The sequence below is a fragment of the Ambystoma mexicanum genome, chromosome 10 (assembly GCF_040938575.1).
Source record: "Ambystoma mexicanum isolate Mex_15411 chromosome 10, UKY_AmexF1_1, whole genome shotgun sequence".
NCBI classification, from domain to species: Eukaryota; Metazoa; Chordata; class Amphibia; order Caudata; family Ambystomatidae; genus Ambystoma; species Ambystoma mexicanum.
This window is the reverse complement of record NC_090932.1, coordinates 714846088-714871921: the sequence shown is the minus strand read 5'-3', so window position 1 is coordinate 714871921 and position 25834 is coordinate 714846088.

Here is a 25834-nt window from a genome sequence, read left to right as displayed (position 1 = left end):
GTATTTACCCCTGCTGGAGTGACGTTTCATATTACAACACATACAAAATGTGTTCTAAGACTATTGAGTTTCCAGTGTATGCTAAAAACAAGGTGTAGTTTGTGGTGGCATTTCTTAAGCAGTTTGAGTCAGTTATTGAAAGCTTTAGAAAATCTGCCATGATCTGTTTATATCATTACGTAAACCTTATAAACCAGTGTCCTCCATCACGTTGGCTCGATGGGTCAAGTGGTTGATAGTGGAGGCTGGCATAGATGTTTCTGTTTTTGGTGTTTTTGGAGCTAATTCCCCCAGAGGGTCAAAGGCATCTAAGGCATTCTGGGCAGGTGTTCAATTAGTGGATATTCTCCAGGACGCAGGTGGGTCTCTGGCTTCCACTTTTTTTAATTTTGTGGTCAACCTGTTATGCATGCTTCGGCTGGTTTATTAGCCCAACATTGAAATTTGCATAATAGGAGCCTCTGTGCCATGACTTAGAATCTCAATTAGTCCTAGTATGGTGTCATGCATCAGGCTTGGAAGCAGTGGAATAGATGGTAGCTCTCCTAATATGGCTGTTACTGTTCCATCTTGACAGTCTATGCCTTTCCAATATGGCCGCCAGCCTATATGCAGGTCCCTTTCTCTAATTGCTGTGAGTTGTATCGTCTTAGATTCTTTACACTGCTGGTCCCTGTGCTTTTTCCCAGTGACTATTTTCAGTGATACTTTCCTTCCGTGCTTTATCTCCCAGTGCTACTTTTCACTAGCCTGTCTCTTGCCACCCTCGGAATCCAGTTCGTAAAGGTACGTTTGGTAGTCTACCTGTCCTATCTTTCTATCACTATCTCAGGCTCTAGTTTCCTCTCTCGGAAGTTACTTACCCTTCTCATCACTGCTCCGCCTCACTTGGCTTCTGCTGACTCCACTTTGGATTCACAGTTCGTATTTTCCCTGGATCTTTAATTACGACTTCTTTCTGTACGTGAGGCTCTCACATTCAACATTTCCTCATACCTTCTGATCTTTTCTTCATTCTGCCTACTTGTTGTTTCCAGGTCTGTTATTTCACGCCTCTCTATTTTTAGCATAGTCTCTCTACTTACATAATTACTTGCCTTTCTGCTCAGCTGTTTTTTGCTAGAACGCTCTTGTTCCTGTCATTCGGCTTCCCTCTTTAGTTAGGACTTCTGTTAGGGTTCCATTTATCGGATCTCTAAATCTGCTTCCAGTATCCTCCTGGAATCTGCCTATTTTGTACGAGTCGTCAAGCCACTCTGAGTTTTCCATCCTGTATTGAACTCTGCCAAGTGACTCTGAGATATACTTCCAGAAGACAACTCTCACTAATGATTTAAGATAAGGAGTTAACCTTCCAGAGGACAACTTCCTGTCTGTGTATTATTAAGGATCTCCCAGGTGTTTCCCTCGTGCCAAGATATTTTGAATCAGGGTTTTTTTCTGCTATGGCTTTTTCCGTGATAAAGGGTGTTTAGGAGGGGAAGAAGTTACTGACGGGCCTATAGGTCAGCGCTCACACTCCAGAACTTGTAAAACAAGATAGCTGCACTATGTGAGGACAGGGGGTGCAGGATTCACTTACTCCAACACGACTCAATAATGAGGACTCAGTAAGTTGGTAAGGGAAGTCTGTTTAATGACAATTACATCAAACAGAGAAACAAATGGAAACCAGCAGCATTGTGATTACCAGTCTTGTTTCCAACTTCTTTAAACTTCAGTTGAACAGCAACTTTTATGCATAAAACTCATCATCATTGACCTGTAACTTTACAAAAATCATCATGCAATATAATTGGTTAGGAAAGGTAACTTAAGTATAGGTGTTATATCTGTATATGATAATAGGGCATGCGGATTGGATAACTCTTATCGAGTGGGCCTCTACGTCCATCCCTCTACATCATGCGTGATAGACGTCACTACAATTACGATGTCCTATTGGTTACAATATCTATAGGACTCCAGATAACTTGGTACATTGTTTTTGGGCACCCCTAGACATACATTTCCACTTTTAATTAGCCGCATGCAGAATGGACACTCCTGTGCCTGGTGTCCCAAGTTTCACCCTGCCTCCCTTCCATTAATCAGTGTTTTAGGGCAACGTGTCAATTAGTTGGCTAAGGATGGCCTCAAAACTTTAGTCGCTTATCGGGAAAAGTTATGGCATCCTCGGGTTGGATGACATCAGGCGATGGTACTTCTTCACGCCTGGCTGGTCACGTGTAAGTTCACCATGAATCTGCTTCAGTTTCCAGCTTTTAGTGCATTTAATTCTGTGTTTGCCTAGCCACCTGCATGGGCCCCCTTATCTTGACCTTCATGAGGCAGGCTGGTATGCTCTGAAGTTGGAGTCTTGTGAGCTAACGCTCTCCTCCCCTTCTCTGGTTGAACTCGATTTCCTAGGCATGAGCCGCTCTTTGTTGAGTTTTGATTCTGCTCCTTCTCTTGCCTTTGGCTGGGTTTTGAAACTTGGCCTGTCAGGCCTCTGGCTGCCTGGGTACCTTTCTACTTTTACAAAATGGAGTCACACTTGTATAGTGTGCCTTATTGCGGTATATATATATGGTTGGCGCTTGCCGCTTTATCTTCTACTAAGCATTGCAAGCAATATCGATTTCTTAGCATCTTGCGTTTCAAGCCTATTTACACACGTTTAACAGGACCATTGCTTCCATCATGTCACGTAGCACTGTTTCCTCACGTTGTAACATTGTCTCCTCTCTGTGTCTATTCCATTAATTTTCGTAGTTACTCGCACTGGCGTGTTATCTTCGACAGCTGCTTTTGTTCATTCACGGGTCTGTTCAGGCCCTTGTGTCATTTCCACTGGCCTTCCATTAATGCTTTTGGGGTCTTTTCGTGGACCGTGAGTAGGTACTCCTCATTTCGTATCAGCAGCTGGTATGGCTGTCTGATAGGGTACCGTGCTGCCCAGGGTTGTCTGGTTATGGGTGCTTCAACAGGCACAGATCTTTTAATGTACACTGGGCAGAGTCCTAGAGCGGCTCTCTGCTGGTTCATTTGCTCTTCATACATCACGCACCTTGGCGAGTACCCACCTGGTAGCTCGAAATGAGGGGCAGGGGTGCAGGTAATGTCTGGGATCTCCTTTACACTCCCGCTCTAGTCGGTTCATCGACCATTTCTGCAATCTCCTTTGCATTAATTTATTTTGATTCTTCGGTGTCATGCTCATTGTCCTCTGCATTGGTACATGATGGTGTGAATGTGTGAGCCTTTGGAGTCCATATTTTTATCACTCCCTTCAAACTCCCTGCTGTTTTCACATGTTCATCTTTGTTCCATGTCATTAGCTGACATTGTCCATTTGGGCTGCAGTAGATCAATTTTCCTTTATACCTTCTTCGTTTTTTAGGGTATGTGAACTTTGTTCCCTCTGGCGCAAATTTGCTAGCTTTCACAAGTCTCTTATTTCATCATCAGTCAGGTCTCTGGGCTTCCATCCTGGTTCGACATCAATCATTATTTTCATCCCTATGGCTTTCTTCGCAGTTTTCTGGCCCTGTGTGATGATTATTTTGATAACACAGAATCCTAGCAGCACCATTGCTACCAAGGCTCCAGGAACTTGAATATATCAGCCATCCATTGTGGGACCCATGAGAATAGGTTCCCAAACCAGCTGTCATCGTCTACTTCATCACTTTCATCGATCATCTGGTTTTTCAGGCTTATCAGCATACTTATGGCCTCTGTCAGGGTTCTGTTTTCTTCATCGTATGATGGTTCAAATGTGCAACATGATTCTCCAATTTTTGCACAAACACCTCCATCCATTGCAGTGATCATGTCAAGCACATATCTGTTTTGGAGGGTCATCAGTCTGATTGCTCTCAGCTCTTCCTTGATCGCGTTGAATCCTTTTATAGTGATATTGATGGTCTGCAATAACTCCCATCTGGTTATCTGCAACCATTTAGTATTCACTCCAACTTGGATGTGGGGCAGGAGTAGTGTTGTGAATACTGTTGAGGTGAGGCTGAACAGCCTGTGTTCATATGGGATTGCATGGAATACCTCTTCTGATTTGGGAGAAAAGTAATTTTCCTCTTTATCCTGGATACCAGTTCCGCAGATCTCCTTCTTCTGAGATGAGCATATGCTTTCGGGAAACTGTCCAACTTTAGGTCATTCTTAGAGATCACTAGTGTGGGAACATGGACGTTCACTAGTGTGCATATGCCTCCCCAGTTTTTCGGCAGCCTTATGTATGCCTTGGATCCACACGCCCAGAAATGGTCCATAATAACTGCGGTTCCTGGTGTCATTCCTGGAGCTTCAAAGATTCGTCCACAGTTTTGATTCTCTCCCATCTCCCTTGTGCCACTGTTTCTGAAACATAGTTTTGGGCTCTCCAATGGTATTATTTGCAGGGGTCCTCCTCTATCTTCGACCCATGTTAGCAGTTTTACCAACCTTGGCCACAGAGGTTTGCAAAACCTCTGCAAATTCTCTATTGCTTCCTTGCAGGCTCCAAGGACCATCCATGCTCGGCAGATTACTACTCTGTCTTCCCATTCATCTCGGGAGACCACTGACCCCCAGATCTGCATTTGGCCTTTGTTCTTCCAGATTTGAGCCTCTTCTGCAGTCTTTCCTTGAACGTTCAGTCTCAGGTTAACTTCCCATCTTATCCCTGATCCTTTGATGCCAGGGTTCTCGTACCTGATCACGTGATTCCTTGAATGCGCTCAGTTTCTTGTTTTAATGTCCTGGACTTGGCCATCTTTATTCGGGTAATCCTTTTCGTTGGCCCATATCAACGAGGCGTCTCTTCCCATAAATTGTCCTCTGGTGTTGCACATTGCTACATGTGACATACAGTGTGCTGTAGGGACATCAATTTCTACAGCCACGAAGATCTTGGATTTTCCCATGCTGTATGGTAGGAGAGCACAGACGAAGCATTCTCTTTCCAACTGCCTTCGTCCTACTTCCTTCATGCGCTGGTACCATATGTTATTTCCGAGATGGGCTGTGCCGTCCAGGTAATCATTAAGTTCATTGTTATCTTTGTGTCAGATTCTCTTGATTCTCAGTGTTCTTCTGTAGTTTGCTATGACTATGTCTCTAAATGCGTCTGTGCAGCTTTTCCTCTCTGGGTGTCTCGGTGGAGCAGGCTGCCTCAACTGCATCGCTGTGGTAGGAGGAGGATTTGTGCTTTCTTTCCTTCCCTTCTGTAGTCTGCCATAAACTTCCCATAACCACCATTGGTTCACCAACTTCCCAACTCGTGGCTGTATTGTAGGCCTGCAGCTTGTTCCTTGCGTTGGAGAAGGTGTGTTTGCTGTTATAGTTTCTATAGTTCTGTTTTTCTGCTCTTCGTGCAGTTTCTTTGCTGGGACTATGAATGGGAACAAATAATCTATTAGCATGTGTGTCTTCTCTGTGAGTTCTTTCATGGCCACTTCTGTTCTTTGAGGGATTTTGCTATGCCCTTTCTCTCTAGTGGTTCACTTAGCTCCTCTTGAGTACTACCACTGTTTTCTGGAATAGGTTGTTCAGCATGCAGTCTCCTCTTCTCTGCTGCTTTCGTTGGAGACCCATTAGCCATTGACACTTGCCCTTGTCTGTGTGCATCCTGTGTGTGGGTGTGTGCAGTGGTCAGTGCAGCATTTTCATTCATTCCGTGCTGACCCTGTCTCCAGCTATTCTCTTCATTTGTTACCTCAAATGTGTCTAAATCATTGCTTATAACATTTAAATTGAGTTTGTTACTTTTATCATCAGGTTTTCTCGGGACTGGGATGACTATATAGGGTCTAGGTGCTTTCGTAGACCCCAGATTTTCATTATCTGGTGGGTGCACGGAGATTGGGGCACTTCGCCCACCAATAAAGAAAGCAGTTCTGATTGTTAATGGCAGAAAAACAATAATAATAACTATACATATACACACAATCGTTCGTAACGACAATTTGCAGCATTTTCTTCCAGGGAAGTTGGGGCGCCCTTCTGTTGGGGGTAAAACCAAGTTACTGTTCTGGTCTCCCATTTCGAATGAGTTCATAGTCAATTATTTATTCCTTCTTTTGCTCTGGTCTCGTATTTCGCGAGTTTGTTACCATTAGAGGGACGAGTGCTTCTCCAAATGTCCCCCCTCACGTGAGTGACGATTGTAGTCTCTGGGTACTCAGTACAGTTCCTGCACTAGACTATGGAAAAGGGTTAGGCTAGCAACTTTGGTACATCACATTCATTATGCATATTGATAATAGGTGAGGTCCCAATGCACGCCTCAGATTTGCCTTTGTCCTGAGGACATGCTGGAACTTGCTCAATGTGAACGAATGAAAAGATGGAACTGCTAAAAATCACACAAAAATAAAATGTTGTAAAAAGAAAAACAAAAATAAAAATAAAAGTGAACATATGAAAAAATAGGAAAAAATGAGAAAATGAAGGAAAGGGAAAATAAGATGGTGAAATTCTTGTGTCCTCTCCTTTCACTCGGTCTCTTGACGAAAAGTTGAAGAACAGTGTCTCTCTCCTCGATCTGCTCCACGGCGGAAGGATGACAAAAAATTCTACTTTGGATCTCCTCCTTCAAAGGCTCTCCTCAGCAGTGGATGTCCATAATTGCTTCTTAGTTGTGCTATGATAGCTCTCAGGAGCCTGTTTAATTGTGCATTTTTTTACTGGGTCTCTGAGGAATGTGGATACGTCAACATTGTTAGGTCTACCCACTAGTTCTGGAAAGTTCTCAATGAGGTGGAAGAAGACTTGACATGCCTATCTGCTGTCTTCTGGTGACAACAACATTCGCTCTTATTTTCTAGTCTCTAGATCACAGGCCTTTTTTGTGACGTGAACAGTTTTTGCACTTTCCTGCTGTGTGGATTGCAAACACGTAATTCAGTTTGTACCACACTTGGTTTAGGAATTCATTGTTTCTTGGATCTCTGATGAAGGTTAGGGTATCTGTGGTTCTCCCAACAGCTCAGGGGCACTCCTCTATGATTCGGAAAAATAGGGTGTATGTCAGTTCATCGATGATCACTTGAGGTGGTAGCATTTGTACTTATTCCCAGTACTCTGGCACTTCGGGAAAAGCCTCTGCGAGGACAGTCACTAGTTGCCGTATTATCTTCCTGTTGGCTGGATTTTGGATACAATCTGGGATACTGGTGTCTCTCCCTACGAGTGATGAATATGTCTCTAATACTGATCGAAAACAGGAAAGCACATCTTTTGTAATATTTCTACTGGGGGAGACCATGAGTTTTGTAACAAAGTCTTGGTACTGGTTGCTTCAGTATATCGCTTTTTGGTTCTCAGGAATGTCTTATTTTCCACTTATCAAAGTCTTAGGGCCTTTTCAATGCTTAATGTGGCTTTAAATGTTCATATGAGTAGCATTACTGCGGCTTTGGGTACGCAAATCTCTTCTTTACCCTGCACCTTTGGCTGCACAGAGTGTTTGCTTTATTGCTTTGGTCCTTTCAGTGCTTAGAGGAGAAGTTCGTGCACGCCAAGATTTTCACAAGGAGCTCTTTCGTCTTGTCTTTTCTGCTCTTGCATCCTTCTTCCTCGTCATGGATCTTGTCTGCACGTGTTGAGGTTCTTCACCGTTGTCTGTAGATTCTTCACAGCTGGATGCAGCTGGAGGGCTCTCCCCTCTTGGCTCGTCCCACCTTTTTCTTGAATGGTTTCTCACCAATACTGCATCACCAGGGAAGACGAGGGGCACACAAAGGATTTGAGCTGCGCCTGTATTAGCACTTCCTGTTGCGTTTTGTGCTGTGCTGTCCCCCTTTCACTGTCGCTGCAGCTGGTCTGTAATGACAGAGGCACTGGATGTCATACAGTTGAGATAGTCTTTCATCTCTGCTCCCAGAACCTCCCTAGTTGGCTGGGCATCACATCTAGCTCTATCTCGGGGGGTAAGAGGGGTCCTCATCCTTCTGCCTGTAACTATCTCATGCGGCCTGAGGTGATGGTCGGATCCTGGTTGGTTCTGAAGTGCATACAATGCCAATGTTAGACAGTGCAGCCATCTCTTCTTTAGTGTGAGCTTCGACTTGGCTATTCTCTCCTTAAGCAAGCCGTTGATCGTTCACATATCCCGTTCCCCTCAGGATGATACGCTGACGAGAACTTGTGCTTTATACCAAGCAACAAGCTAATCTGTTCGAAAACTGATTTTACAAAGTGAGCCCCGTTATTTGATTTCATTACTTCGCACACCCCCCATCTAGGGAACACCTCCTTCACTAAGAATTTAGCAGCACAGGTAGCATCGGTTGTGTACAGGGACCTGCTTCTGTCCATCTAGAGAATGGACACACCACCACAATTAAATGTCTGTACCCGTTGCACACTTGAATCATGTCGATGTAGTCGATATGCAAGTGCTGGAATGGTCCATTTGGTCTGGGAATGATTCCTCTCACTACTTTTAATGTGTGCCCAGCGGTGAACTGCTGGCAGATAATGCAGTTCACCATGAAAAATGCAAAATGCTCTGCTAAATTCGGTGTGAACCAGTCTTCTGCGAGCATTGCAGCAAGATTTTCTTTTGTCATGTGGATGGGGTAGTGAAGTTGTTCTAACGCTTCCTTTAGAAGGGCGACAGGCAGTACTGGTTTACCAGTGCTGTCTTGCCTCCACAACCTGTCAGAGGGGTTTAAGGAACACCCTCAACGCTTCCACAGATTTTTCTCCTCCTGAGGTGCCTCCCCCTGGAGCTCCATTAGCTGAGTCTTCCCCATATTGCTATACGCTTCTGGTGTGGCTCACGCTACCATCATCTTCTCATTGGTACGTGCCACCTCCACGTCCATGATTGTTTCAGTTTTGGATGCCATGCGCTTGGCTTCCCGTGTCCGCTTCATGATTTCCACGTGACAGGAAATCTGTTCCCTTGGTGTGAGTGGCGCATTTCACGACCGCTTTTATCAGCCTGTCCAATAAGGCTGCATGCTGCACTGGAGTGCCGTCTGCTCGGAGGTAGCCCCTCCTTTTCCAGCGCGCTAGTCCTTCATGTACTGTGGACGTCACATAGGCTGAGTCACTGTACACAGTTACTTCCTGGTCTGCATGATTCTCAATGGCGAGTATCAGTGCCAGCAGTTCTGCAGCTTGCGCAGAATAGTGGGATGGTATTTGTGCACTAACGAGTACTCGAAACTCCCCATTTATTAGGTGTTTCACCACAGCCACGCCTGTATACCTTTGTCCGTCTTCTTGGTCTATTCTCGAAGACCCGTCAATGAAGACAATCTCTCCACTCGCATGGGCATTTTCCTTTACCCTGGGGATCTCATCATAGAATTCCTCATAGTTTGCACAGTCATGCATAGGTTCTCCCTCTGTGACTGGCTCAGCTATGAACGAAGCAGGGTTTACAGTTTTACATCTCACTATTTTGATTGATGGATGAGAGATAATCACCTCATAGGCGGATGCTCTCTGAGATGTCATTGTGCCCTTTGGCTTCTCTAGCATGTCGAATAGTGAGTGCTCAACATACAATGTCATGGAGCACCCCATCACAATGGATGACGCCTTTTCGATAGCGAATGCAGCAGCAGCTAGGTTTTGTTCGCATGGGAAGTGGCCCTTCATGACCAAGTCCAGACTCCCGCTGTAATATGGCAGTGGCTTGTTCCCCAGCGAGGTATGCTGTGCGAGCACTGCCGTCATGAAATTATGGTATGTGAGAACAGGTAGAACTCTTCTGCATAATTAGGAATCCCGAGAACTGGGGCCTTACAAATTGCCCCCTTGAGTTCTGTAAATCCCATTTCCATTGCCTCAGTCCACTCGATAGCTTCCCTTGTCGCCTGAGCCTTTTTTAAGGCCTGAAGCAAGGGCTTGGTGTATGAGCTGTAGGCAAAGACCTATGCTCCTACGTAATTGCACAGGCCTAAGAAGCTTTGCATTTGTTTTATCGTCTGTTGCTTGGCCGTATTCATGATAGCTTCAGCCCTCTCTGGGGTTACCTTCTTCCCCTCATGTGAAATCAGTTGCCCTATACTTCTGACTGCAGCTTCTCCTTATCAACTTTGTATCCCTTCTCAGCCAGTATAGTTAGTAGCTGGACAGAGTCTTGCCTGTATTGCTCTTCAGTGGTGCTGCAGATCAAAATGTCATCCACGTACTGCAAAACAACACTGTCCACCGCAATATTGCTTAGGTCCATCTGCAGGACTCTGTTGAAAATAGACGGGGACTCGCAGTACCCCTGTGGCAACCTTGTGCTTTTCAGACGCATCTGTCTGAAAGTAAATGACGTCAGATCGTGTGAGTCACTGTGCAGTGGAATCGAGTAAAACGCATTTTTCAAATCGATCACCGTGAAATATTTTGTCTCAGTGGGTATGTTACACAGTATTGTGGATGAATTAATGACTAGAGGGAACTCGGCTTCAACTATATTGTTTAATGCTCGTAAATCTTGGATTAAACGCCAAGACCCTCCTTTTGATTTCTTGACAGGATAAATCACCATGTTACAAGGTGATTCTGATGTCACTAGGATGCCCTGATCCATCATGGCAGAAATTGTCTTTGCGATCCCTTGATCTGCCTCTCTAGACATGGGGTTTTGTCATGCTCGTGGCAAAATCGCTCCTGGTTTCAATTTAATCTTCACTTCACCTTCCCCCTTCAGGAGACCTATGTCATAAGGCCTCGTAGTCCATACTGCGGCAGGCACTTGGTCCATGTTATCACCAAAGTACTCTGGACATATCAGTGCCAACATCATTCTCTGCGGCACCTCCCGTTTGATCATTTTGACCCAAAATATCAGACTCACTTTTACCCTTGTCTCCTCTAGGTCAGGGTGCTCTTCGAACAGATCGTCATCGGTGACATCAGTCACTTGATACTCTTCTTCAATGGCGATAATCGCACACCATTGTCTACCTTCATCGTCATATCCTTCGACCAATACCACTTTTCCTCGCACTGCAGCCGATTGTATCTTTAAGGGAAATACTTGTCCCTCCTCTTCGTGCAATGGTATTCTTGGTCTAAATAGAAACTCATCAGGGGTTCTCATAGTTTTGTCTGCGAGGCCTGGCAATCCCGGCATAAGCACCCGCACGCCATATGCAAAGACTTCTGGTTCTAACGGTATAGCGCTCATAGCTATACGTCCTGAGTATGCTCTGATCATTTCGCACACGTTTGAATAATGCATTCCTGGAGTGGAGCACACTATACCATTCTCGGTAAACGAGATAGTCATGTTTAATTTAGTCATCAGGTCCCGACCCAGAATATTTACTGGGGTCTGACGCAAATATAACAGAGGTACATTCATTTCGCGCTCTCCTACTGAGACTGGGAGTGCGTCTGTAAAGGGAACTCTACTATGAGCTCCAGTGAAACTCTGAGTATCTATAGCCTCGCTGGACAAGGAAAACTTGCCTTCTCGAATGCATGAGCTCATTGCACCCTTATCAACTAAGAAGGAACATTCTTTCCCCCCCTATGGTGACATTCAACCTTGGTTCCCTGTTAGGGTCTGGTGTCACTGATAGGATAGATCACATCAGAGTCCCCGTGAGCTGTCCTATTTTATATATAAGTTCGGCCCACTGTATACTTGTTGATTTCCCCCAGTCCCAGGGTTAACTCCCCCTCCAGAGCTAGTGCCCTGTGACATTTGCGGTGGTGCCTGCTGGGGTTGTCCCTGCGGCAAGTTCCCCATGTTCGGTGGTTAAACCACTTGCTGTGCACATTGCTGCATGCCTGACGTCTGCGGCTGCACTGTGTAATTTTGTGCACACCGCCCGGTTGCGGGACAGCAGGCTGATTCACCATGCCTGCCCCCATCCCTTGGCTGTTTTGCCACATGCCTTGGCTTCTGCACATGCGCGCCACGTATCCTGTCATTCCACACAGCCAACACGCTGGCGGTGGTCGGGCCATCTGTCCATCTGGCATTGCTTGACTGCCCATCTGCGCGTTCTGAAAGCCATTTTGATTATTCTGAAAGCCTCCCTGGTTACCTTGAGACCCTCTTTGATTACTCTGCCATCTTCTTCCTCCAAAACCCCTTCCTCTTGGGTAAAATCCTGCATTTCTTTGATTATTCTGCAATGGGTTGGTCGCTTGTTGTGCGCTTGGTTCAGCTGGGCTGGTGAGCATGGCTCCCTCGAGAGCATACTTCGAGAGCTTCTTTTGCACCAGCTTCGCCTCCTCGCCCTTACGAGTTGCCTCCTTTTTCCGATTCTTTTCTTGCAACAATCTACAGTAGTGTCCAATTGTCAACTGTATTTCGGCCCATGGTTTTGCTTCTACTCCTACCAATTTTTTAAGCTGCTTCTGCACCGGTTCAGGCAACCCTTGGCATAATATGTGGTAGAATACAGGGATAGATTTCATCCAAGACTCATGCGTTTCGAGCACCCATGCGTCTTGAAAATTCTGGATACAAATCAATGGATCCTCTGACTCTTTCATTTTTCGAGTCATTATAGCTCCCATATCAAACATGTCTGGATATAGCATACGCAACGCTTTCCACACTGCTGCTCTACAGTTATTAAACGGTGCTCCGTCATGGGAGGTATCGGTTAAGGTTACCCTAGGGTAGCCTGCCCGCTTCCATACATCATTTGCTCTTTCACCAAGAATAGAGATTAGGAGCCCCTTAATGTCCCCTATGGGTAAGGTAACTTCCCTCGTCATTTTCTCTAATTCGTGTATCAACTTCCCAGCTCCCGACGTCAACATTGGAAGCTTATTTTTCAGGTTCTCTTTGTCCATATGTGGCCATGGAATATATTGTGGTCTTGCTCCCCCTTTTTCTAGCAACAGGAATTGGAATGCACAGCCCTCCTTCTCTTTCCACGTCGCTCTCTGGTCTATTTCTGGGGTGGCATTCCCACCTTGCCATCTACCTGGCAATGCCCTTAGTCTGTCTGCATAGACAGGTGCTGACGCCCCCCTCTGACAGTGGGGTGTACCTACATGGCGGCCGGACTGTGCGGCAGACTTCGGTGCCCTACTTGTGGACCCACTAGCATCTGACCATCGTACCCCTCGGTCCGCTGGCAGCCGTTTTTCGCAGCGTCTCCCTTCTTCATGTGCCACATCCACCGTTTCCCCACCAGAGTCAGATTCTGAGTACTCCCAGTTTACACAACTCCTAGTATCTTCTTCGTTTTGCCCAATCTCCATCCTGTCTAGGGACAGTCCCCTGCTCCCACTACTTCGGGTGACATCCTCAGTGTCATATAGCTGAGTGTTCTCTAAGCCTCATCTTCCCTTCCCCCATCGGATATCTGCTCTAGCCCCATCTCGTCGTATATTTTATCAATCGTTTCCCCGATGCTTCTGGTGTCGAAGTCATCTTCAATATTTGTCCCGCTCGTACTTGGTACTGCATCGCTTGCAGGAAATAATTCTTCTATGTCTTCCCATTCTACTGTAGGATTGGGTTTAATCACTTCTCGCTCCAAATATTCAAGATCCTGTGCCCTCTGTCTGTGCTTACGTTCTATTTCCGCATCTATTTCCTTCCACTACTTTGCTTCCTCCCTAGCCTTATCTACTTCCCTCATCTGTTCATTTCTACATTCTTTTGCCCTTTTACTTTCCTCATCTTCCCACTTTATTCCTTTCCTTTCGTGTACTCTCCTTTCTTCCTCCAACCTTAACATGTTCTGCCTGTACCTTTTATAGGCTGCGTACTGTGTGCGACTGAGCGGTATTCCTTGCTCTTCGCGATATAGTTGTTCTCGCCTTAGCCTATCTTTCTTTATAGTCCTTTCATCTCTTTCTTCCATCCCTTTCTCTTTCTCTCCCCTTTGCGTATCATCAGACCTCTCCCTTGGACTCAAATCATCACTTCCTTTTCCATCTAACTTCAGTAATATTTGACCTCCCATCCATTTGTCTTTCGCGATTGCTATCTCATCACCTCTACCTTCATTTCCTTTATGTTTATTTCCCTCTTTCTCCTTATCTGGAGGTGCACAGCACCGTGCCCAATCTTTCCCTTTATCTTCGCATCTCTCTTTGTCCCTTGAGATTGCGGAGGTGATATTGTTTTCCTGTTCTTTTCCCTTATTATCGTCACTACTGTACATAGGCGACTCATATGCAGGGTTGCTATACCCCGTGGCTGCTTTAAGTTCTCTTAGTGGGTAAAGACCCTGTGACTTGCTTCCTTCAATGACTGTCTCAGGCGGGGCTGGTGCCGCGGTAGGTGTCTCACCCCCCTCTGTGCATACATTTAGTATCCTGTCTGTTGGCGGTTCTTCCACATTTGTTTCTTCAAACATTTTCCACAACTCCAGAATAGCAAGATGTTTCTCTAACTTCTTGCCCGAATATGTGGTGTGTAGGAAGGTAGTCATGTGCTGTAAAACAGCCTTAGAGAGTGACCCATTCTGGGACCATGGCATAAACATCTTATTGGCGATACCCTTAACCCCTCATGGCTGTATTTCTTCAGCTTTAGTGCATGCTTGGGCAGTTGCATGCACAAAGGCGCAAGTGGGGTAACTTCCTCCATTTTTAATTTTGTCACTAACAATATTTACACAGTTCTTCAACCCTCCAATGGCATGAGTGAGCACCCCATACGCAAGCTCCAATCCAATATTTTCCCACCACATGTTGTGCCAACAATTTACTCAAAACCCATCAATTCAATGGCGATTCCCTCTTAGTTACAGAATCACGCAAAGCCAAAATACATTTCAACCAACCATCAATACAATTATTTTACATTTGACATACAAGACACATATGACAGACACTCGACAGACTAGACGGACACCAGCTGGTCATACATATACCTGCCTTCTAATCAATACCCCATCATGGGATGTAAACAAACCCTTTGATGCTGTCTTTAATTATCACCATAGCCTAAATTGTCCTCCCACTGTGGGCTCTGGGTTCACGTTCCTTCTGACCACTCTTTAAAGCGCAGGAACAAGGCAAATCCTTACGTTTTGTCTCAGGTGTCCCCCTGGTAATTCTTACATTTTGTCTCAGGTGCCCCCCTGGTAATCCTTAAGTTTTGTCTCAGGTGCTCCCCTGGTAATCCTCACGTTTTATGTCGGGTGTCCCCCCGGTATCCACTCTTTATTTCTTATGCTCGAGTCATTACCCCCTATATATATATACAGTCTTCTCTACTTCTAACTACTTTATTTTTCTCTGCCACCCACCGTTACCTTTCCCTTACTGGCTCTAATGCCTACACAACATTTGCCAAAGTAATGAGTTTTATTGCTTCACTGACCGATCGCATCTTTTCCTCTCTGGAACTTCGGGATCACCGCCCTTTATCTTCCCGCTTGTAAAGTTTTCGTCCGATCCGCTGCCCGTGGGAATGAGAAAGGTTATGCTTGGAAAGGCGGGTTCCTTCAGACCCACTGCAGATTTTTGAAGTTTTACTCTATCATTGTCCACGGGGAGCTTCTCAGTCTACTCAGCCGGAATGGCAAAAGGACTCATGATTTTACAGAAGGCCTAGAGTTACTTTGTGCAATCGGTTGAAAGGTGTCTTATAACTATCAATCATAATCAATAATCGATGGCCAAAACCATACTCACGCTACCAAGTGTTCAGGAGGGGAAGAAGTTACTGACGGGCCCATAGGTCAGCACTCACCCTTCAGAACTTGTAAAACAAGATAGCTGCACCATGTGAGGACGGGGGTGCAGGATTCACTTACTCCAACACGACTCAATAATGAGGACTCAGCAGGTTGGCAAAGGGAAGTCCATTTAATGACAAATACATCAGAGAAACAAATGGAAATCAGCAGCATTGTGATCACCTGTCTCGTTCCGACTTCTTCGAACTTCAGTTGAACAGCAACTTTTATGCATAAAACTCATCATCATTGACGTCTAACTTTACAAAAATCATCATGCAATATAATTGGTTAGGAAAGGTAACTTAAGCATAGGTGTTATATCCGTATATGATAATAGGGCATGCAGATTGGATAACTCTTATCGAGTGGGTGTCTACGCCCATCCCTCTACATCACGCGTGATAGACGTCAATACAACTACGACGTCCTATTCGTTACAATATCTATAGAATTTCAGATAACTTGGTCCACTGTGATTGGGTAGGTTATACCCCTAGACATAAATTTCCACTTTTAATTAGCAGCATGCAGAATGGACACTCCTGTGCCTGGTGTCCCAAGTTACACCCTGCCTCCCTTCCATCAATCAGTGTTTTAGGGCGACGTGTCAATTAGTTGGCTAAGGATGGCCTCGAAACTGTAGTCGCTTATCGGGAAAAGTTATGGCATCCTCGGGTCCTGGATGACATCAGGCGATGGTACTTCTTCACGCCTGGCTGGTCACATGTTAGTTCACCATGGATCAGCTTCAGTTTCCAGCTTTTAGTGCATTTTATTCTGTGTCAGCCTAGCCACCTGCATGCCCCCCCTTATCTTGACCTTCATGAGGCAGGCTGGTATGCTCTGAAGTTGGAGACTTGTGAGCTGACACTCTCCTCTCCTTCTCTGGTTGACCTCGATTTCCTAGGCATGAGCCGCTCTTTGTTGAGTTTCGATTCTGCTCCTTCTCTTGTCTTTGGCTGGGTTTCGAAACCTGGCCTGTCAGGCCTCTGGCCGCCTGGGTACCTTTCTGCTTTTACAAAATGGAGTCGCACTTGTATAGTGTGCCTTATTGAGGTAGATATACGGTTGGCGCTTGCCGCTCTATCTTCTACTAAGCATTGCAAGCAGTATCGATTTCTTAGCATCTTGTGTTTCAAGCCTATTTACACACGTTTAACAGGACGGTTGCTTCTATCTTGTCTCGTAGCACCGTTTCCTCACGTTGTAACATTGTCTCCTTTCTGTGTCTATTCCATTCATTTTCGTAGTTACTCGCAGTGGCGTGTTATCTTCGACAGCTTCTTTTGTTCATTTACGGGTCTGTTTAGGCCCTTGTGTCATTTTCACTGGCCTTCCATTAATGCTTTTGGCATCTCTTCGTGGACCGTGCGTAGGTACTCCTCATTTTGTATCAGCGGCTGGTATGGCTGTCTGATAGGGTACCGTGCTGCCCAGGGTTGTCTGGTTATGGGTGCTTCAACAGACACAGATCTTCTAATGTACACTGGGCAGAGTCCTACAGCGGCTTTCTGCTGGTTCATTTGCTCTTCATACGTCACGCACCTTGGCGAGTACCCTCCTGGTAGCTCGAAATGAGGGGCAGGGGTGCAGGTCATGTCTGGGATCTCCTTTACAAGGAGCTTGCTCCTTGGTCTTCTCCTGATCTGGATACTAAATCAGGTCAAGGTTGCGGTTGAGGGAGCTCATCCTTATTTGCACCACAAGAAAGAAAGGAAAAGCCGATCAAGTCTACTAGGGTAAAGAAGAAGTTGGAACAGCAAGAGAGTTCCTTTGAAAACACAGGTGAGGGGGAGTGGGATGAGAGTTTGACCAGTCCAGACATATGGTTACAATGGACAGTCATTATTGGCACAGAGGTGAGTATTATCCTTCCCTTTCCCATCCAGGTTCATTTTGGATTTTGTCAGTTTTCTACTAGTTTATTGGGGCAATCAGCACATACAATTTTCTGAAGTGGCTATATATTCAGGTGACTCGGTTATGGCACTGTCGGGATGGTGTGATGGATTCTGGAAGAGTTGGTGGCATCAGCAGCGAAAGGAGGGTGAAGATAGATGGAAAGACATGACCTATACAGAAAGATGACAGGAAATTGGCTTAGAGAGGAAGAAGTCAAGAAGACGGTGGCTTTGGAGCAGTAATTTTTTTCTTTCTTGCTGCTTAAAAAATAAAGAAAACACTGCAGTGCATAATCCTCTCCTTCGTGCATGTAATAGAACCATGACTGTCCATCGTAAGCATACAAGGACTAATCGGAATTGTGCAGCTCTCGGGAAAGCGTCTCAGGAGAATAGCTAAGGGGCAATGTGTTTGCCTTGGAAGCAAGAGGGCATGGAGCACCACAGGTTCGATCCCTGGGTCCGCTTAGAAACCTCTGGGTATTAAACGTGTTATAAATAACCTATAATATCATGCATTCTAAAATACAATCTCATTTTATTTGTGTACAGGTGGATTTTTGCAAATGCATGCACGTGAATATTGGCACTAAAATCTGTGTCATCAGAATAAAGAGAGAGATCAAGTGGAGGTTGAACTACATGACTGCGAGAAGAATACTACCATTAACAACAGAAGTGAGTTAATTATTCCATCATATGCCCATTAGTTAGACACCAGCATTAGTGATATTTTATGCACACTGGCTGAATAATTTATATAATGTATTCTTACTTTGTTTAAGACCAACAACATTATAAACCTATAAAGAAATGACATTTCTTCTGAAGCTGCTAAACAATACATAGACACTTAATGATGTTTCTAAAAATCATCCATGCGCTGCTATTTCCTTTTTATTAATTGCAGTGTTCTACATTGCTTGCTTCAACTTAATGGAGAGGCATAGGGAATTAGCAGATTAAAAAAAAACATGGTTTCGAGGGACTAATGGCGCCAATGTTTAAAAGAATAGCTAAACATTAGCTGGTTATTTTACACTAAATAGAAATATATCTGCATAAATACACACACATTTGTGCACACGAGCACACACACACACGATTCGCAAATACTTTGTAACGCAATTGTAAATAATACAAAAAACAAATCACCTCAAATTTAATACGAAAAATATGTACAAAATGGCCGTCATTTTGATACGCTTTCGGACATGCCAAAATGGTGTTGGAGGAAAGCTTAATTTTCCAAAAACCATTTGCAAAAGATTTGATAACAAATGATATCAGAGCAAATCAGACCCAATGCCATTGTATTTGGCCACTCTGAAAACATATATATGTGTCACATAAAAGAACAGCTCGAATTGTTTCGGTCTGCTGTGCCTTCATACAATCCACGCACTTAAGAAACAATATTGTTTTTCATTCGGTGACCACGGGGGGCCGGGCAGCCATTAGCAGTATATGTGATGGCTTGATGTATTGTAAGTGGCCATGAAATCAGATGTAAACTGCAACATCGCGAATGTTCCTTTTAGATTTCTTCAAATGTATAGAGCATACGTGTTATCAGCAATAATGGGAGGACGATTCAGCAACTGCAAGTGTATTGAATACATGGGGATTCTGTGGCATAGTTAAAAACTGCATGTTAAGCAAAGCACCGTAGGGACAAGATTCCGCAGTCCGCGGATCACCTCCACGAACGATCAAATAAGAACCTTTCATTCCTCGCTGTTTTTCCTTCTAAATACCTCACTATTTAGCAACCCAAAGGGAACAGACACATCAGTAAGAGCTTCTATGCACTGTCAAGTCGCAGCTTGAGCACAGTAAACTCTGGAGGCTTCAGAAATCTTTAAAGCCAATCACACATAAGACAGATTCTGTGAAGGAAGGCTGGCTAGCTGCACTCCAGCACAAAACAATATCACAAGCTTTCTGATATGCACGTGTCACCTCTCGATGACAAATGGCTTGCATTAATTAGGCTCCAGACTTGGTGACATTGCTGTTATTAACCCAGCGAAGATGGGTTGAATGTAATTGTGTGTGACTTCAAAGTCGAGTGGCTGATATTTCAAGCATCATTTAAAATGTTTGATATTGGGATCATTGTATTCGCATAAAGAATGTCTGAAAATATAAAGGATGATTACGAGGAAGAAGCTGCAGTACATGATTTGTACAAGGTATTTGAAGATGATCAGAAGAGAATAATGATAATATTAACCGTTCATATTGTAACTAACTTGCAGTGTTTTATGATAAACGTGCATATATGTATTCAACGAAAAAACGTTGTTAAGGGGACATTATGGTTATGTTGCATTAATGAAAACCTATACAATTCAATGAAAACACTTTGTTAAAGGGACGCTATGGTTACAAGTAAAATTGAAAAACCTAAGAAATTCACCCAGTTATGCAAAGCTAAGCAACCATAACATCAAATATGACATCACAAATGACATTGATGACATCACTAATGACATCGCATATCTGGGCCACTTGTTTTTGTTCACTGACATATCTAGGCCAGCTGGTTTTGTTCACTGACAGTCCAAATATGCACACACATGGGCCAATAAGCAGGCCTCAAACATACAATTCATTTGTCAAAAAGGTAGCAGGTGCATCTCTCCAGAAAGAACATGGCATGATAACCTGTTCTGTGTTCTTTTCCCACTTTGAGAGTTTGCAGCCATCACTTTTTGCTCACTGTACCTTTCACAGATGGGAAATATCCTTTTGCATATCAGTCTTTGTCCCGCCCACATTGGCAGTCTAGCACTGAAATGCTATGGCAATTCCCTTCTGATCAAGAGTACCAACAGTAACCCCATACATGTGTTTCAGCCTTGTTGGGCCTCATCAGTGAGGTGGAGCTGTGCCTCTCTGAGCACATTGAGAAGGGAGACCACGTCTGGTTGCCCCCAGGAAACATAAAAAGTTCAAAAAGGTAGCAGGCGCCCCTCTCCAGAAAGAACACAGCATGATAAGCTGTTCTGTGGCTTTTTCCCAGTTTTGAGAGTTCACAGCCATCGATTTTTATTCACTGTACCTTTCACAGATGGGAAATATCCATTCGATATCAGTCTTTGTCCCACACATAACAGGTTATCATGCCATGTTATTTTTGGAAAGGGGCGCCTGCTACCTTTTTTGAAATATTTTTGCAAGGAACATGGGGTTGGTCACCCTGATTGCCATTTTGACTCATGCATAACCTGTAAAACTGAAAACGTGATTGCACTTTTCCATTCTATGCATGTTGCACACTGAATTCCACCATACTTTAAAATGTAAACACATACAATCTTTCCAGTTGGAGGTAATCGTCTGGATAGAAATAGCAATTAAGAGGTCAAACAAGTAGAAATTATGTTTATGCATTGCTGGTTGTACAAAAGTGCTCCCAAAAAAGAGGAATGGAAAGCTAAATTCTTGTTGTATATGGAATATACATTTGAGAGTCTTCCAAACAATTTCCCAAAACATTTTAACATACAAACATTAAAAAAAAACATACGTTTGAATGAACCTTGAGTGCATGAACAGCTCCAAAAATTGACATTTTGAGAAAATCCACTTTTGAAGAGACTGCATGGGGTAGTAAAGTGTTGGCGGAGGTCCCAAATAAATCCTGCACTCCAGTCGCCCATTTTGAAGTACCAGGAACATTCACCCCAAGATATGTGATGTATGATGAGCAAATAAATCAGCAGAGAGCTGCAGTAGGGCTCTGCACAGTACCTATTAAGAGAGCAACACCTATTGAAGTACCAATACCAAGAAAACCATAGACAGTAAGGTATCCATTAAGGAAACCATACCAACAAATGAGACGAAATTAAGATTGCCTAAATACAATTCCGGAAGAAACCAAAAAGGTCTTAATGGAAGACGAATGGTGATGTCACGAGGACCCGGACTAACGTACAAATAGAAGAAATGATTACCCGAGAATGACACACACAGACGAAGCGCCATGAATAAGGATATCGTGAACCTAGAAGGGGAGAACGATGTTAAAATACAAAGAAGCTTAAGCTATAAACAGGATGAAGATATTCAACCAGCTAACACCTGTACATATGCTTGGAACCCCAAGAAAGCTAAGAAAACAAGGCAACTTGCTATGGTAAGTGGAAGAATAGTGCGGCAAATGCCATTATACATAATCTACCTCAAAAGGAAGCACATTATTATAAGTGCGATTCCACTTTGCACGAAAAGCAGAATCAACCCAGGTTACTAAAGGCCGCATGAGCAGAGATTAATATTCTAGCAAAACGAGAAGAGATGGCTGAATCGAAACTCGGCAGATGCAACTCGTGCCAGGAGAGCCAAGGTCATACCAACAGAAGGAACGAACAGTAGCTACACATGATTGAAACTTATGAACACAATATCCTGTCTCTGAAAGGTTGAGATAAGGAGGCGTAGGCAGGTGGCAAGCTGAATAAGAATCAAATACACAAATTGAGAGAAACTAGACAAATTCCCGGTGTGGGAAGCACGTGTCCAGCCAAGCGAGGAGAAGCACAGACTCACACCTACGCTTGGCATCCGCCCAGGAAGAGATGTCAGAACTTTTCCAGACAGAAGATGAAGTTTCGAGGCCATCCACAATAAAATAATTGACACATAGTTGCTGAAGTGATGATTGATTGTAACCTTAATTGGAGGAAGGCCGGGTAACTAGGGGGCACTCTGCACCTGGTTGACCATTCTGCGTGCTGCTAAGAAAAGTGGAAATGTATGCATGGGGTTGGTGCCAACCCAATCACAATGGACCAAATAATCTTGGGTCCTATAGTTAGTAGAACCACTGGGACGTGGGACTTTTGGTGACGACTAAAGTAGTCATTTTTGAAGGAAGGGCTTAGACGCCCACCAGACAGTGTTTACCCCCTATGGGGGCTCAAATGGGAATGAAGAATGGTTCCCGGAATGCGGTAAGGGGGTAGTCATGGCGCTAATAGCGCCATGGCTACCTCCAACCTCGTAACTGACGCCCTATCTCTCTCTCAATCAGAAGCCAATTAGGTATACAAGGCTTAGTAGAAATGAACCATAATTGCGCTTGTCTCCAAATGAAGGCCATATGATATTTCCTGAAATCTGGGAGACCTACACCTCCTTAAATTCTGGATTTTTTGAACTTGCATATCGAAATTCTACATGTCTTTTTTCCCCCCAAAGAAATTCAAAAATACAGGATTCTAATGATTAAAAAATGAAGTGGGAAAGGGAATAGGAAGCATATATAGAAAGTAAAGTATAATCAGAGAAATCATCATTTTAATAGATTCAAGCCTATCCCACCAAGATAACAACAAAGGAGACCCTGAGTTAGTAAGCTCTTTAACTCTACTTAGGATATTTACAGTATTTTGTTTGGAAATATATATAATAGAAGAGGATATATGAATGCCTAGATATTTAATAAAGATATTTAATAACCTCCGGGCACCACTTCATACCAGAACCTAAGGTATGATGTTTGGTGCAATGTAGGTTAAGTGGCAATATTTCTGACTTATTTGTATTACGTTTGTACCCTGATGCAAGAGAACATTCTGTGACCATGAAACCGGTGCAGGCACTTATCTGTTAGGTTCAGAAGCAGCAAAACATCATCTACATATTCAGCCATTTTAATATGAGTGCCTCCAAAATGTATGCCTGTTAAAATACCATCTTGTCTAATAGCTTCAAGAAAGGTTCCAATGCTAAAATAAAGAGATGAGGGGGGAGGAAGTAGGGGATAACCTTGATGTATGCCACTGTGAAGGGAGAAAAAGGATGACATATGACCGTTAATAAAAACTGGTGTTCTAGGATTGGAGTATAGTATTTTAATCATGGATATAAAAGGATCAGGAATACTATGCCAGTTCAGCGCTTCCCACATGTAATTCCACTCAACCCTATCAAAAGCCTTTTCTGCATCAAGAGATATAACTGCATATGGATTGGTAGATTTCTGAATGATGTTATGTTATGTTATGTTATTTTACATTTGTATAGCGCCTTATGTATCATTGGTATGATCTCAAGGCACTGGTAGGTTGAACGCCCTCGGAAACCGCAGTTCAAGTCAGTTGAGAGAGAGAGAGTCGTAAAGTGCGTGGGCGCACCAGGTATGTGTGCAGCTGGTGTGGTTGTTGCATGATAGCTGCTTCTTAGCGGTAGGTGTGGTGCTGAGGAGATCAGTTGAATGTGTTCAGTCTGAAGGGGACATCCAGACTGAGGTTTGGCTGCGTTAGGCCTGAGGAGACGCCTAAGATAGCCGGTATGTGCTAGCAAGCTGTGTTTTATTAGGCTGATGAGTAGTTTGATGAGTCATGTTAGTATGAGAACAGCTTTACCGAATGTGTCATAGTACCGCTGTGTTCTAGCTGAATGGTGGTGTATAGGAGAGAGTAAGCGTAGTAGTGTGATATTGTGGTAATCAGTAATGTGTATGGGACCAGGCACACTCAATGATGTTGGGAATACCTTCTAACTTGAACTCGAATAAAGTGACGCTATTAGGGCATAGTCAATGATGTTGGGAATATCATCTTAATTCAACTCTAATACAGTGACGCTATTAGAGCATATTTCTAATTTCAACTTTAACACAGTGACGCTGTTGGGGCACACTCAATGATGTTGGCAATACTGTCTAGATTCAACATTAGCACAGTGATGGTATTAGGGAACTCTTTCTACGTTCAGCTTTAACACAGTGACGCTATTAGGGCACATTTTCTAGATTCAATTTTAACCCAGTGATGCTAATGGGGCACATTTTGTAGATTCAACATTAACACAGTAATGCTATTGGGCACACTCAATGATGTTGGGAATACCGTCTAGATTCAATATTAGCACAGTGACGCTATTAGGGCACACTTTCTAAGTTCAACTTTAACACAGAGACGCTATTAGGGCACACTTTCTAGATTAAACTTTAACATAGTGACGCTATTAGGGCACGCTCTCTAGAGTCGACTTTAACACAGTGACGCTATTGGGCACCCTCAATGATGTTGGGAATACCGTCTAGATTCAATATTAGCACAGTGATGCTATTAGGGCACACTTTCTAAGTTCAACTTTAACACAGTGACGCTATTCAGGCACACTTTCTAAGATCAACTTTAACACAGTGACGCTATTCGGGCATACTTTCTAAGTTCAACTTTAACACAATGACTCTATTCGGGCACACTTTCTAATTTCAACTTTAACACAGTGACGCTATTAGGGTACACATTCTAGATTCAACTTTAACACAGTGACGCTATTTCTGGCACTTTCTAGATTCGACTTTAACAGATTGACGCTATTCGGGCACACTTTCTAAGTTTAACTTTAACACAGTGATGCTATTAGGGCTCACTTTCTAAGTTCAACTTTAACACAGTGACGCTAGTAGGGCACGCTTTCTAGATTCAACATTAACCCAGTGACGCTATTAGGCACGCTTTCTAAGTTCAGCTTTAACACAGTGATGCTATTGGGCACACTCAATGATGTTGGGAATGCCATCAAGGTTCAAAATTAGCACAGTGACGCTATTAGGGCACATTTTCTAAGTTCAACTTTAACACAGTGGTGCTTTTAGGGCACATTTTCTAGATTTCACTTTAAAACAGTGACGCTATTAGGGCACACTCAATGATGTTGGGAATACTTTCTAGATTCAACTTTAACACAGTGACGCTATTAGGGCACACTTTCTAGATTCAACTTTAACAAAGTGGCGCTATTCAGGCACACTTTCTAAATTCGACTTTAACACAGTGACGCTATTCAGGCACACCCTCCAAGTTCAACACTAACACAGTGACGCTATTAGGGCACATGCTATTTATCACAATTGTGTCTAAATGTGGTACATGCTATCTTTCAGAATTCCGTCCAAACGTGGTGCGTGCTGCTCTTCACAGTTCCAACTAAGAGTGGGACATGCTATCACTCACAATGCACCAACGTGAGGGGTATGCCACCAGTCAAATTCCATGTAGGAGAGGTATATGCTAACATTCGTAATTCCGTCTAAGTGTGGCACATGCTAACATTGTTACACCCGTCTCAATGTGAGGCTGGCTAATTTTCACTATTGTGTGGGAGTGCCACTAGTTAGTAATGCAAGTATGTTAGAATGTTACGCAGGGCAATATTTACAGTTCAGCGTTGAATTAGGTTGGTGCTTGGATGTCTCTAGGTGTGCATGGTGTAATTCCTTGGCAGTTTACGTTATGGGAAGGTAAGGTAGAGTGGCAGGGGATTTCTGGAGTAGAGTAATTGCTCTACACCCCACCCATGCCA